The sequence below is a fragment of the Heptranchias perlo genome, unplaced genomic scaffold (genome assembly GCF_035084215.1).
Source record: "Heptranchias perlo isolate sHepPer1 unplaced genomic scaffold, sHepPer1.hap1 HAP1_SCAFFOLD_163, whole genome shotgun sequence".
In the NCBI taxonomy this organism is placed as follows: Eukaryota; Metazoa; Chordata; class Chondrichthyes; order Hexanchiformes; family Hexanchidae; genus Heptranchias; species Heptranchias perlo.
Genome location: NW_027138892.1, coordinates 130,392 through 142,500, shown reverse-complemented (window position 1 = coordinate 142,500; position 12,109 = coordinate 130,392). Strand labels below are relative to the sequence as shown.

The 12,109-nt window shown below is 45.1% G+C and overlaps 1 long non-coding RNA gene across 1 annotated transcript in view; it reads right to left on the bottom strand.

Moving 5' to 3' along the window:
- Positions 1–11,324, bottom strand: part of LOC137309383 (uncharacterized) — a 39,450-nt gene extending 28,126 nt beyond the window's left edge. Inside the window, exons 1-2 of the long non-coding RNA XR_010959828.1 lie at positions 10,363–11,324; positions 2,629–2,718 (exon numbers count right to left, since the gene is read on the bottom strand). This is a non-coding gene — a long non-coding RNA (uncharacterized lncRNA). The remainder of the gene's footprint in view (positions 1–2,628; positions 2,719–10,362) is intronic.
- Positions 11,325–12,109: the final 785 nt, after the last annotated feature.

Genomic DNA, 12,109 nt, shown 5'->3' with positions numbered 1-12,109 from the left:
AGTACAGCTAGCCTTTCTAGTACCTCTTCTTTATCAATTTTTAGCCCATCCAGTATCTCAACTATATCTTCCTTTACTGAGACACCAATTCCTCTCGTCCGTCGTCCAGCTGGGTGGGACTGCGCTCGCCTGGTTCCAATCTTATCTATCCAGTCGTAGCCAGAGAATCTCCTGCAATGGCTTCTTTTCCCACTCCCAGACCGTCAATTCTGGAGCACCCAAGGATTTATCCTTGGCCCCCTCCTATGTCTCATCTACATGCTGCCCCTTGGCGACATCGTCCGAAAACACAATGTCAGGTTCCACATGTGCACTGACGACACCCAGCTCGACTTCACCACTACCTCCCTCGAACCCTCCACTGTCTCTGATTTGTCACATTGCTTGTCCAACATTCAGTACTGGATGAGCAGCAATTTCCTCCAACTAAATATTGCAGAAGAACATAAGAAATAGGAGCAGGAGGAGGCCAATCGGCCCCTCGAGCCTGCGCCGCCATTCAATGAGATCATGGCTGATCTGATCCTAACCTCAAATCTAAATTCATGTCCAATTTCCTGCCCGCTCCCAGTAACCCCTAATTCCCTTTACTTCTAGGAAACTCTCTATTTCTGTTTTAAATTTATTTAATGATGTAGCTGCCACAGCTTCCTGGGGCAGCAAATTCCACAGACCTATTACCCTCTGAGTGAAGAAGTTTCTCCTCATCTCAGTTTTGAAAGAGCAGCCCCTTATTCTAAGATTATGCCTCCTAGTTCTAATTTCACCCATCCTTGGGAACATCCTCACCGCATCCACCCGATCAAGCCCCTTCACAATCTTATATGTTTCAATAAGATCGCCTCTCATTCTTCTGAACTCCAATGAGTAGAGTCCCAATCTACTCAACCTCTCCTCATATGTCCGCCCCCTCATCCCCAGGATTAACCGAGTGAACCTTCTTTGTACTGCCTCGAGAGCAAGTATGTCTTTTCTTAAGTATGGACACCAAAACTGTATGCAGTATTCCAGGTGCGGTCTCACCAATACCTTATATAACTGCAGCAATACCTCCCTGTTTTTATATTCTATGCCCCGAGCAATAAAAGCCAACATTCCATTGGCCTTCTTGATCACCTGCTGCACCTGCATACTAACTTTTTGATTTTCTTGCACTAGGACCCCCAGATCCCTTTGTACTGCAGTACTTTCCAGTTTCACGCCATTAAGATAATAACTTGCTCTCTGATTTTTCCTGCCAAAGTGCATAACCTCACATTTTCCAATATTGTATTGCATCTGCCAAATCTCCGCCCACTCACCCAGCCTGTCTATATCCCCCTGGAGGTTTTTTATGTCCTCCTCACTCTCCACTTTCCCTCCCATCTTTGTATCATCTGCAAACTTTGATATGTTACACTCGGTCCCCTCCTCCAAATCGTTAATATAGATTGTAAAGAGTTGGGGACCCAGCACCGACCCCTGCGGAACACCACTGGCTACTGGTTGCCAGTCCGAGAATGAACCATTTATCCCAACTCTCTGCTTCCTGTTAGATAACCAATCCTCCACCCATGCCAGAATATGACCCCCAATCCAGTGATTCTTTATCTTGAGCAATAATCTTTTATGTGGCACCTTGTCGAATGCCTTCTGGAAGTCTAAATACACTACGTCCACTGGTTCCCCTTTATCCACCCTGTACGTTATGTCCTCAAAGAACTCAAGCAAATTTGTCAGACATGACTTCCCCTTCGTAAAACCATGCTGACTTTGTCCTGTTAAATTATGTTTATTGATCGAAGATCGAAAGATTGAAGATCGAAGATCGAAGACCAAAGATCGAAGCCATTGTCTTCGGGCCCCACCACAAACACCGTTCCCGAGCGACCGACTCCATCCCTCTCCCCGGTCACTGCCTGAGGCTGAACCAGACCATTCATAACCTTGGCGTCCTATTTGACCCTGGGATGAGTTTCCGACCACATCTGTTCCTCACGAAGTCCAGCAACTTCCTCCTCCATAACATCACCCGTCTCCGTCCCTGCCTCAGCTCATCTGCTGCTGAAACCCTTATCCATGCCTTTGTTATCTCTAGACTTGACTATTCCAATACTCTCCTGGCCGGCCTCCCATCTTCCATCCTCCATAGACTTGAGCTCGTCCAAAACTCCCGTATTTTAATTCGCAGCAAGTCCCGTTCACCCAAGACTCCTGTGCTCGCTGACCTACATTCATTCCTGGTCCAGCAACACCTCGATTTTAAAATTCTCATCCTTCATTTCAAAACTCTCCATGGTCCTCGCCCCTGCCTATCTCTGTAACCTCCTCCAGCCCTACAACCCTCCGAGAACTCTGCGCTCTCCAATTCTGGCCTCTTGTGCATCCCCGATTTTAATCGTTCCACCATTGGCGGCCGTGCCTTCAGCTGCCAATGGTGGAACTCTGGAATTCCTTCCCTAAACTTCTTCACCTCTCCACCTCTCTTCCTTTAAGACGCTCCTTAAGCCTAACTCTTTGGCTAAGCTTTTGGTCACCCGTCCTAATATCTCTATGTGGCTCGGTGAAAAATTCTGATTGATAATCACTCCTGTGAAGCACCTTAGGATGTTTTACTGCATTAAAGGCGATATTGGCCAAGGTGCTTACCCAGAGGAAGGGAGGAACCATCACAGGCCGAGTCTCACTGGGCAGCTGTCCGACAACTCCGAGCGGCTGATTAGATTCGAGAATCTGTCACTGGAATACAACAGGATTATTTTTGAGCAAACGGTTATATTTAATTTGAATATATTTGTCATTAATGGCATTTTATTGATTTACTTTAACATTAAATTGTTCTTTTCTTTCCGCTCTTTACATGGATTAAATTCACTCACAATATCAGCTGCCAACTCCAGTTTGTGAGGGATATCAAGGACAATAAAAAAGGTTTTTACAAGTATATTAAGAAAAAGAAGGTGACTAAGAGTAATGTGGTCCCTTAAAGACAGATGCAGGGGATTATAGTAATTGAAAGGCAAGGATGGTGAAGAATTCCAAAAATTTGTACAGGAGAACTTTCTTAATTAGTATATTTCTAGCCCAACAAGGGAGGAAGCAGTGCTGGATCTAGTTTTAGGGAATGATGTAAGGCAAGTGGAGTGTATTTCCGTGGGGAACATCTGGGTAATAGTGATCATAATATAATTTGGTTTGAAGCAGTTACGGAAAGGGACAAAGAAAAATTAAAGGTGAAAATATCCAACTGAAAGGGAGACAATTTCAGTGATTTGAGAAGGGATCGAGCACAGGTGGACTGGAAACAAATACTGGACAAAAAAAAAAACAGTAAATGAGCAGTGGCAGGTCTTAAAGGTGGAGGTAGTTCGGGTATAAACCAAGGATTTTCCCATAAGGAGGAAAGATACGGCATCCAAAGCTCGAGCTCCCTGGATGACAAAGGAAATAGAGCTTAAAATAAAACAGAAAAAGGTTTATGACCACTGTCAGGTACAGAATACAGTACAAAACCAGGAGAGTGTGCAGGGGGAAATTGAAAAGGATATAAGAAGGGCAAAGAGAGATTATGAGAAAAGATTAGCAGGTAACATAAATGGGAACCCAAAAATCTTATATAAAAATATAAAAAGTAAAAGGATAAAAAGGAATGGTGGGGCCGATTCGGGACAAAATAGGAAATCTGCTTGTGGAGGCAGAGGGCATGACTGAGGTACTGAATGAGGACTTTGCATCTGTCTTCACAAAAGAAGAGGATGAAGTTAATGTCGCAGTAGAGGAGGAGGGAGTAGAGATATTGGATCGGATCAAAATAGATAGAAAGGAGGTGCTAAATAGGTTGGCATCACTCAAAGTGAACAAGTCCCCCGGTCCAGGTGGGATGCATCCTAGGTTGCTGAGGGAAGCAAGGGTGGAGATAGCAGAAGCTCTGACCACAATCTATCAATCCTCCTTGGATATGGGAGTGGTGCCAGAGGACTGGAGGATTGCAAATGTTACACCCCTGTTCAAAAAAGGAGAGAGGGATAAAACTGGTAACTACGGGCCAGTCAGTCGAATATCAGTGGTGGGAAAACTACTGGAGACCATTGTCAAGGACAAAATTAATTCTCACTTGGAGAGACATGGGTTAATAAGGAACAGCCAGCACGAATTTCTTAAAGGCAAATCAAGTCTGACTAACCTGATTGAATTCTTTGGTGAAGTAACAAAGAGGGTTGATGAAGGTAGTGCAGTCGCTGTTGTATATATGGACTTTCAGAAGGCATTTGATAAAGTACCACATAACAGACTTATTTGAAAAACAGAAGCACATGGGATTAAAGGGACGGTGGTAACTTGGGTACGTAATTGGCTAGCAGATAGGAAGCAGAGATTAGTGATGAACGGATGTTTTTCTGACTGGAGAGAAGTACGCAGTGGGGTCCCCCAGGGGTCAGTATTAGGACCATTGCTTTTCTTGTTATATCAAAATGACCTGGATTTGGGTTTCGGGAGCACAATTTCAAAGTTTGCGACTGATACAGGACTTAGCAACGTAGTAAATAGTGAGGAGGATAGTAGCAGATTTCAGGAGGACATGGACAGACTGGTAAAATGGGCAGACACAGGGCAGATGCAATTTAAGACGGATAAGTGTGAAGTGATGCACTTTGGGAGGAACAACATGGAGAGGCAGTATAATCTAAATGGGACTATTTTGAGGGGAGTGCAAGAGCAGAGGGACCTGGGGTACATAGTCACAAATCTTTGAAGGTGGCAGGGCAAGTTGATAAGATGGTTAAGAAAGGGTATGGGAAACTTGGCTTTGTAAATAGGGGCATTGAATACAAAAACGAGGAAGTCATGCGAAACCTTTACAAATCACTGGTTAGGCCTCAGCTGGAGTATTGTGTGCAATTCTGGGCACCTCAATTGAGGAAGGATGACAAGGTCATGGAGAGGGTACAGAGGAGGTTTACCAGGGTGGTACCAGGGATGAGGAACATCAGTTATGTGGAGAGGTTGGAGAAGCTGGGATTGTTCTCCTTAGAGCAGGGGTTAAGGGGAGATTTAATAGAGGTGTTCAAAATCAAGAGGGGTTTTGATCGAGCGAGTTGGGAGAAACTGATTACTCTGGCAAGTGGGTCGGTAAAAAAAACTAGAGGGGAAATTAGAAGTTTTTTTTCACACAGGGTTGTTAAGATCTGAAACGCAGTCCCTGAAAGGGTGGTGGAATCAGATTCCATGGGAATTTTGAAAGGGCAATTAGACATGTACTTGAAGAGGACTAATATGCAGGGTTATGGGAAAAGAGCTGGAGTGTGGGACTAAATTGGACAGCTCTTTCAAAGAGCTGAAACAGGCACGACGGGCCGAATGGCCTCCTTCTGTGCTGTAAGTTTCTATGAAAAGTGAGTAAAATAATGTGAGAGAGGGAGTGAGTCACAGAGAGACTGTGTGTGAGAGGGAGTGAGTCACAGAGAGTCTGTGTGTGAGGGAGTGAGTCACAGAGAGTCTGTGTGTGAGGGAGGGAGTGAGTCTCGGAGAGTCTGCATCTGGATGAGGGAGAGTCTGAGAGGTCGGGTGGGAGGGAGAGAGAGGGAGAAAGGGTTTGTGAGAAGGGGAAAGAGAAAATATGGGAGACAGGGAAGAGAAACAGTCTGTGTGTAAGAGAGAGGGATAGAAATGTGAGAAGTTGGAGAGGAGGGAGGGAGAAAAAAAAAATCGATAAAGGACAGAAAACTGGGAGTTGTGGTTAACAGAAGTTTCTTGCACTGGAAGGATTTAAACAGTGGTGATCCCCGGGGTCAGTGTTGGCACCATTGCTTTTCTCTGTGGACAGAAATAAGATTAACCATGAAGAGGAAGCAGACAGGTGAGCAGATTGGGCAGGGAGATGTGAGATGGAATTTAATGGGGAGAGATGTGAGGTGAGAAGAATAAGGAGAGGAAATAGACACTATACTGTAAAACGAGTAGAGGAGCAGAGAGATTTAGGGATCCAGATACACAAATCTTTAAAAGTGGGAGGACAAGTTGATAAAGCTGTTTTACAAAAACCCCCATGGGATCCTAGGATTTATAAATAGGGACATAGAGTATAAAAGGAAAGAGTTAATGCTACACCTGGACAAATCATTGGTTCGGCCACAGTCAAAATATTGTGTCCAGTTTTTGGTGCATTACTTCAGTAAGAATGTCGCGGCCATGGAGAGGGGCAGAAGAGATTCACTAAGATGATCGCAAGGATGAGAGTCTTCACATAACTTTTCATGAGAGCAGAGAAGTTTAAATAAGATCAGAGAGAGGGATCAAAATTATGAGGGGGTTTTGATAAAGTAAATGAGGGAAAACTATTTCCACCAGTAAGGGTACGGGAGCACAGCGGTTATGTTACTGGACTGGTAATCCTAGAGGCTCGGACTAATATTCCGGAGTCATGAGATCAAATCCACAGCAGCTGGAGAATCTAAATTCAATTAATTAAATAAAATCTGGAATTAAAAAAAAAACTAGTATCAGTAATGGTGGCCATGAAACTACCGGATTGTCGTAAAAACCCATCTGGTTCACTGATGTCCTTTCGGGAAGAAAACCTGCCGTCCTAACCCGCTCTGGCCGATATGTGACTCCAGACCCACAGCAATGTGGCTGATTCTTAATCACCCTCTGAAATGGCCCAGCAAGCCACTCAATTGTTCAAGATAGGTGGCACACCACCACCCTCTCAAGGGCAACTGGGAAGGGTAATAAATGCTGGCCTTGCCAGCGACGCCCACATCCCAGTTCGTGAGTCGGTAACTGGAGGGCATCAAATTAAGAGAGGTTGGTTTTCTTTTTGATGCAGAGGGTTGTTAGGACAATGGAATGTCTGACCAGAAACAATGAGGGAAGCAGAATTTAAAAGGGAAGTGAATCAATATCTGAAGAAGAAAATCTTGAAAGATCTTGAAAGGCCTTCGATAAGGTATCGCATTGTAGATTCATGACCAAGGTCAGAGCTTGTGGATCAGGGGACAGGTAGCAGAATGGATAGCAAGCTGATAACAAAACAGAAAACAGAGAGCAGGGGTTAATGAGAGTTACTCAGACTGACAAAAGTTGGGAAGTGGTGTTCCACAGGGATCGGTGCTGGGAATACTGTTGTTCACCATTTGCATCAACGGTTTGGACTTGGGAATCGGAAGTACAATTTCAAAATTTGAGGACAACACCAAATTGAGGGATATCGTTAATACTGAAGAGGACTGCGACAAAATACAGGAAGACATGAATAAACTTGCAGAATGGGCATGTAATCGGCAAATGAATTTCAATATAGACAAGTGTGAGGTGGTACAAATTTAGTTGGAAGAATAAGGAGGCCACATACTTCCTGGATAATAAGAGTCTAAATGGGATAGAGGAGCACAGTGGGGTCTCAGGGTACAGATACACAAATCATTAAATGTAGTGACTCAGGGTCATAAGGCCATAAAAAAGCAAACAAAGCACTGGGGTTCATTTCCAGAGGAATAGAATTGAAAAGCAGGGAAGTTATGTTAAACTTGTCTAGCACCTTGGTTAGACCACACTGAGTACTGTGCACAGTTCTGTTCTCCATGTTACAAAAAGGATGTAGAGCCACTGGAGAAGGTGCAAAAAAGATTGACAAGGATGATACCAGAACTGATTGAACAGGCTGGGGCTCTTTTCTCTAGAAAAGAGAAGGCTGAGGGGTGACCTGATAGAGGTCGTTAAAATTATGAAGGTGATTGATAGGGTCAACATAGAGATGTTTCCACTTGTCGGGGAGTCCAAAACTATGGGCCATGAATATAAGATAGTCACTAATAAATCCAGTCAGGAATTCAGGAGGAACTTATTTACCCAGAGAGTGGTTAGAATGTGGAACTTGCTAACACATGGAGTAATTGAGGCAAATAGCATAGATGCATTTAAGGGGAAGCTAGATAAGTACATGAGGGAGAAAGGAATAGAAGGGTATACAGATAGGAACAGATGAAGGGAGGTGTGAGAGGGGCTTGTGTGGAGCATAAATACCAGCTCAGACCAGTTACATAAGAAATAGGAGCAGGAGTAGGCCAATCGGCCCCTCGAGCCTGCTCCACCATTCAATAAGATCATAGCTGATCTGATCCTAACCTCAAATCTAAATTCATGTCCAATTTCCTGCCCGCTCCCCGTAACCCCTAATTCCCTTTACTTCTAGGAAACTGTCTATTTCTGTTTTAAATTTATTCAATGATGTCGCTTCCACAGCTTCCTGGGGCAGCAAATTCCACAGACCTATTACCCTCTGAGTGAAGAAGTTTCTCCTCATCTCAGTTTTGAAAGAGCAGCCCCTTATTCTAAGATTATGCCTCCTAGTTCTAATTTCACCCATCCTTGGGAACATCCTCACCGCATCCACCCGATCAAGCCCCTTCACAATCTTATATATTTCAATAAGATCGCCTCTCATTCTTCTGAACTCCAATGAGTAGAGTCCCAATCTACTCAACCTCTCCTCATATGTCCGCCCCCTCATCCCCAGGATTAACCGAGTGAACCTTCTTTGTACTGCCTCGAGAGCAAGTATGTCTTTTCTTAAGTATGGAAACCAAAACTGTATGCAGTATTCCAGGTGCGGTCTCACCAATACCTTATATAACTGCAGCAATACCTCCCTGTTTTTATATTCTATGCCCCTAGCAATAAAAGCCAACATTCCATTGGCCTTCTTGATCACCTGCTGCACCTGCATACTAACTTTTTGATTTTCTTGCACTAGGACCCCCAGATCCCCTTGTACTGCAGTACTTTCCAGTTTCTCGCCATTAAGATAATAACTTGCTCTCTGATTTTTCCTGCCAAAGTGCATAACCTCACATTTTCCAATATTGTATTGCATCTGCCAAATCTCCGCCCACTCACCCAGCCTGTCTATATCCCCCTGGAGGTTTTTTATGTCCTCCTCACTCTCCACTTTCCCTCCCATCTTTGTATCATCTGCAAACTTTGATATGTTACACTCGGTCCCCTCCTCCAAATCGTTAATATAGATTGTAAAGAGTTGGGGACCCAGCACCGACCCCTGCGGAACACCACTGGCTACTGGTTGCCAGTCCGAGAATGAACCATTTATCCCAACTCTCTGCTTCCTGTTAGATAACCAATCCTCCACCCATGCCAGAATATGACCCCCAATCCAGTGATTCTTTATCTTGAGCAATAATCTTTTATGTGGCACCTTGTCGAATGCCTTCTGGAAGTCTAAATACACTACGTCCACTGGTTCCCCTTTATCCACCCTGTACGTTATGTCCTCAAAGAACTCAAGCAAATTTGTCAGACATGACTTTCGCTTCGTAAAGCCATGCTGACTTTGTCCTATTAAAATATGTTTATCCAAATGTTCTGCTACTGTCTCCTTAATAATAGACTCCAAAATTTTACCCACCACAGATGTTAGTCTAACTGGTCTATAATTTCTAGCCTTCTGCCGACTACCCTTTTTAAATAAGGGTGTTACATTAGCAGTTTTCCAATCAGCCGGGACCTTTGCCGAGTCCAGAGAATTTTGGAAAATTACCAAAGCATCCACAATCCCTGCTGCCACTTCCCTCAAGACCCTAGGATGTAAGCCATCAGCTCCAGGGGATTTATCCACCTTGAGTCCCATTAATTTACTGAGTACCAATTCCTTAGTGATTTTAATCATATTTAGCTCCTCCCCCCCTAGAGCCCCCTGTTCGTCCAGTGTTGGGATATTCTTAGTGTCCTCTACCGTAAAGACTGAAACAAAATATTTGTTCAGCATTTTTGCCATCTCCATGTTTCCCACCATTAATTTCCCGGTCTCATCCTCTAAGGGACCTCCGTTTACCTTAGCCACCCTTTTTCTTTTTATACAACTGGAGAAACTCTTGCTCTCTGTTTTTATATTTTTTGCTAATTTATTTTCATAATCCATCTTCCCTTTCTTAATCAATCCTTGAGTTACTTTTTGCTGTCTTTTGAAGACTTCCCAATCTTCTATCCTCCCACTAAGTTTGGCTACCTTATATGTCCTTGTTTTTAGTCGGATACTATCCTTAAGTTCTTTACTTAGCCACGGATGGCTGTCATTTCTTTGACACCCTTTTTTCCTCAGTGGAATATATTTTTGAGCCGAATGGCCTGTTTCTGTGCTATAAATTCTATGTAATTCCAAATAGTCTATAAAAACGGAGAATAAAAGTGGGCCCAGCACTGACCCCTGGGGTAACCACTTCCAACCCTTCTCCAATCTCAGCAACTCCCATTAACCCGGACCCTCTGTTTCCGGTCCCCAGACAACTTTCTCCCCGCACTGTTCCATTTCCTTTTAAACGGCCCACCTGAACAGACTGGACATTACCCCGGGGATCCCCCAGTTACCTTCACACCGTTGCTCGCCATGTCCCTGATTTCACTTGACATCCTTCACAGTCTCATCGAATTGTCTTGGTGCCTCCCGGCCGTGTGAACATCCAAAGAGGTTTCCAGTCGGCCTCAAGTATTTTCCAGCAGATTGCTTCAAATCCAGTGCGGTTTTCCTCAAAACTCCTGGAAGTTCAGGCACGAATTCTCCTGTGGAAGAAAGTCACATCGTGTTACGGGACGGAAGAATTAACGACCCTTCTGAAGTACTCGGTGTCGGCCTTGGCTCATTTGTCGCACTCTCTCACCCCTAGAATCATAAAGATTGAGGAATAAATCTCCCCTCCAGAGACCTGAGCACAAAATCTCGGCTCACACTCCAGTGCAGTACTGAGGGAGTGCTGCACTGTCGGAGGGGCCGTCTTTTCCACGAGCCGTTAAACCAGTCCGGCCCCTCAGGTGGATGTAAAAGATCCCACGACACTATTCGAAGAAGAGCAGGGAAGTTCTCCCCGGTGTCCTGGCCAATATTTAATCCTCCACCAACACCTATAAACAGATTATCTGGTCATTTATCACATTGCTGTTTGTGGGATCTTGCTGTGCACAAAATGGCTGCCCATATTACAACAGTGACCTCATTTCCAAAGCCCCCCATTGGCTGCGAGGCTTTGGGTCGTCCTGAGGATGTGTCAGGCGCTGGAGAAATGCAAGTTCCCCCTCCCCGGGGCCGCCCTCCGCTCTAATCCCATTGCCCGTCTCTCGGTCCTGTCCCCGGGCTCGGGGACTCTCGGCCGGTCCAGGGCCCTTTAAGAGGGACGCGCCACACTGCGCATGTGCGCCGTTTATTTAAATCAAACCGCGCGATTCAAAGGAAAAGTGACGTCAGTTTCCGTCACAATAAAAACCGCTCGTTCTCAACCGAAAAAACGGAAAGTTTGTCTCGCGACACAACAGGAAGCGGTCGCTGATCCGGCGGGTGATGTGCGCATGTGCGAACATTCTCCCAGAGTGCAGCGCGGCCCGTCTCACAGATGGGGCCTTTTCTCCGCCGCTCTGCATTGTGGGAGATTCGGCCGCCATGACGGGCCCGGGTCACCGAGTTCATCCAATCACAGGTGAAGCTTCCCGGATTGGTGGAACCGACAGAGTGCAGGTGGTCTGTGGAGCGAGAGAATCTCTGAGAAGAGGGGCAGCCAATTGGGGAAATCACAGGAGGTGGTGACCGGTCATAAACCCAATCGGTGAATGACGGATTGAACCAAGGAAAGGAATGAAGAAACTCGACTGGGACCTGTGGGAACAGGCGGACTAATAAATTTAACCCGTGTCCAGTTCAGGTCACCACATGACAGGAAAGATGGGATTGCACCAGAGAGGGTACAGAGGAGATTTACAAGGATGGTCCAGGAGTGGAGAATTTTAGCTGTGAGGAAGGATTGGATCGGCTGGAGTTGTTTTCATTGGAACAGAGGAGGCTGAGGGGGGATTTAATTGAAGTGTATAAAATTATTGGGGGGGGCACACGGACTGCATCACTTCAAGGCGGCAGCTCACCACCCCCTTCCCAAGGACAATTAGAGATGGGCAATATATTCTGCCATTGCCAGTGACACCCACATCCCATGAACAAATAAAAAAAGGATATTAAGGTCCTATTTCCCTCAGCAGAGAGGCCAATAACCAGGGGGCATATATTTCAAGTAATTGGTAGAAGGATTGGAGGGGATCTCTGGATAATTTTTTTCACCCAGAGGGTGGTGTG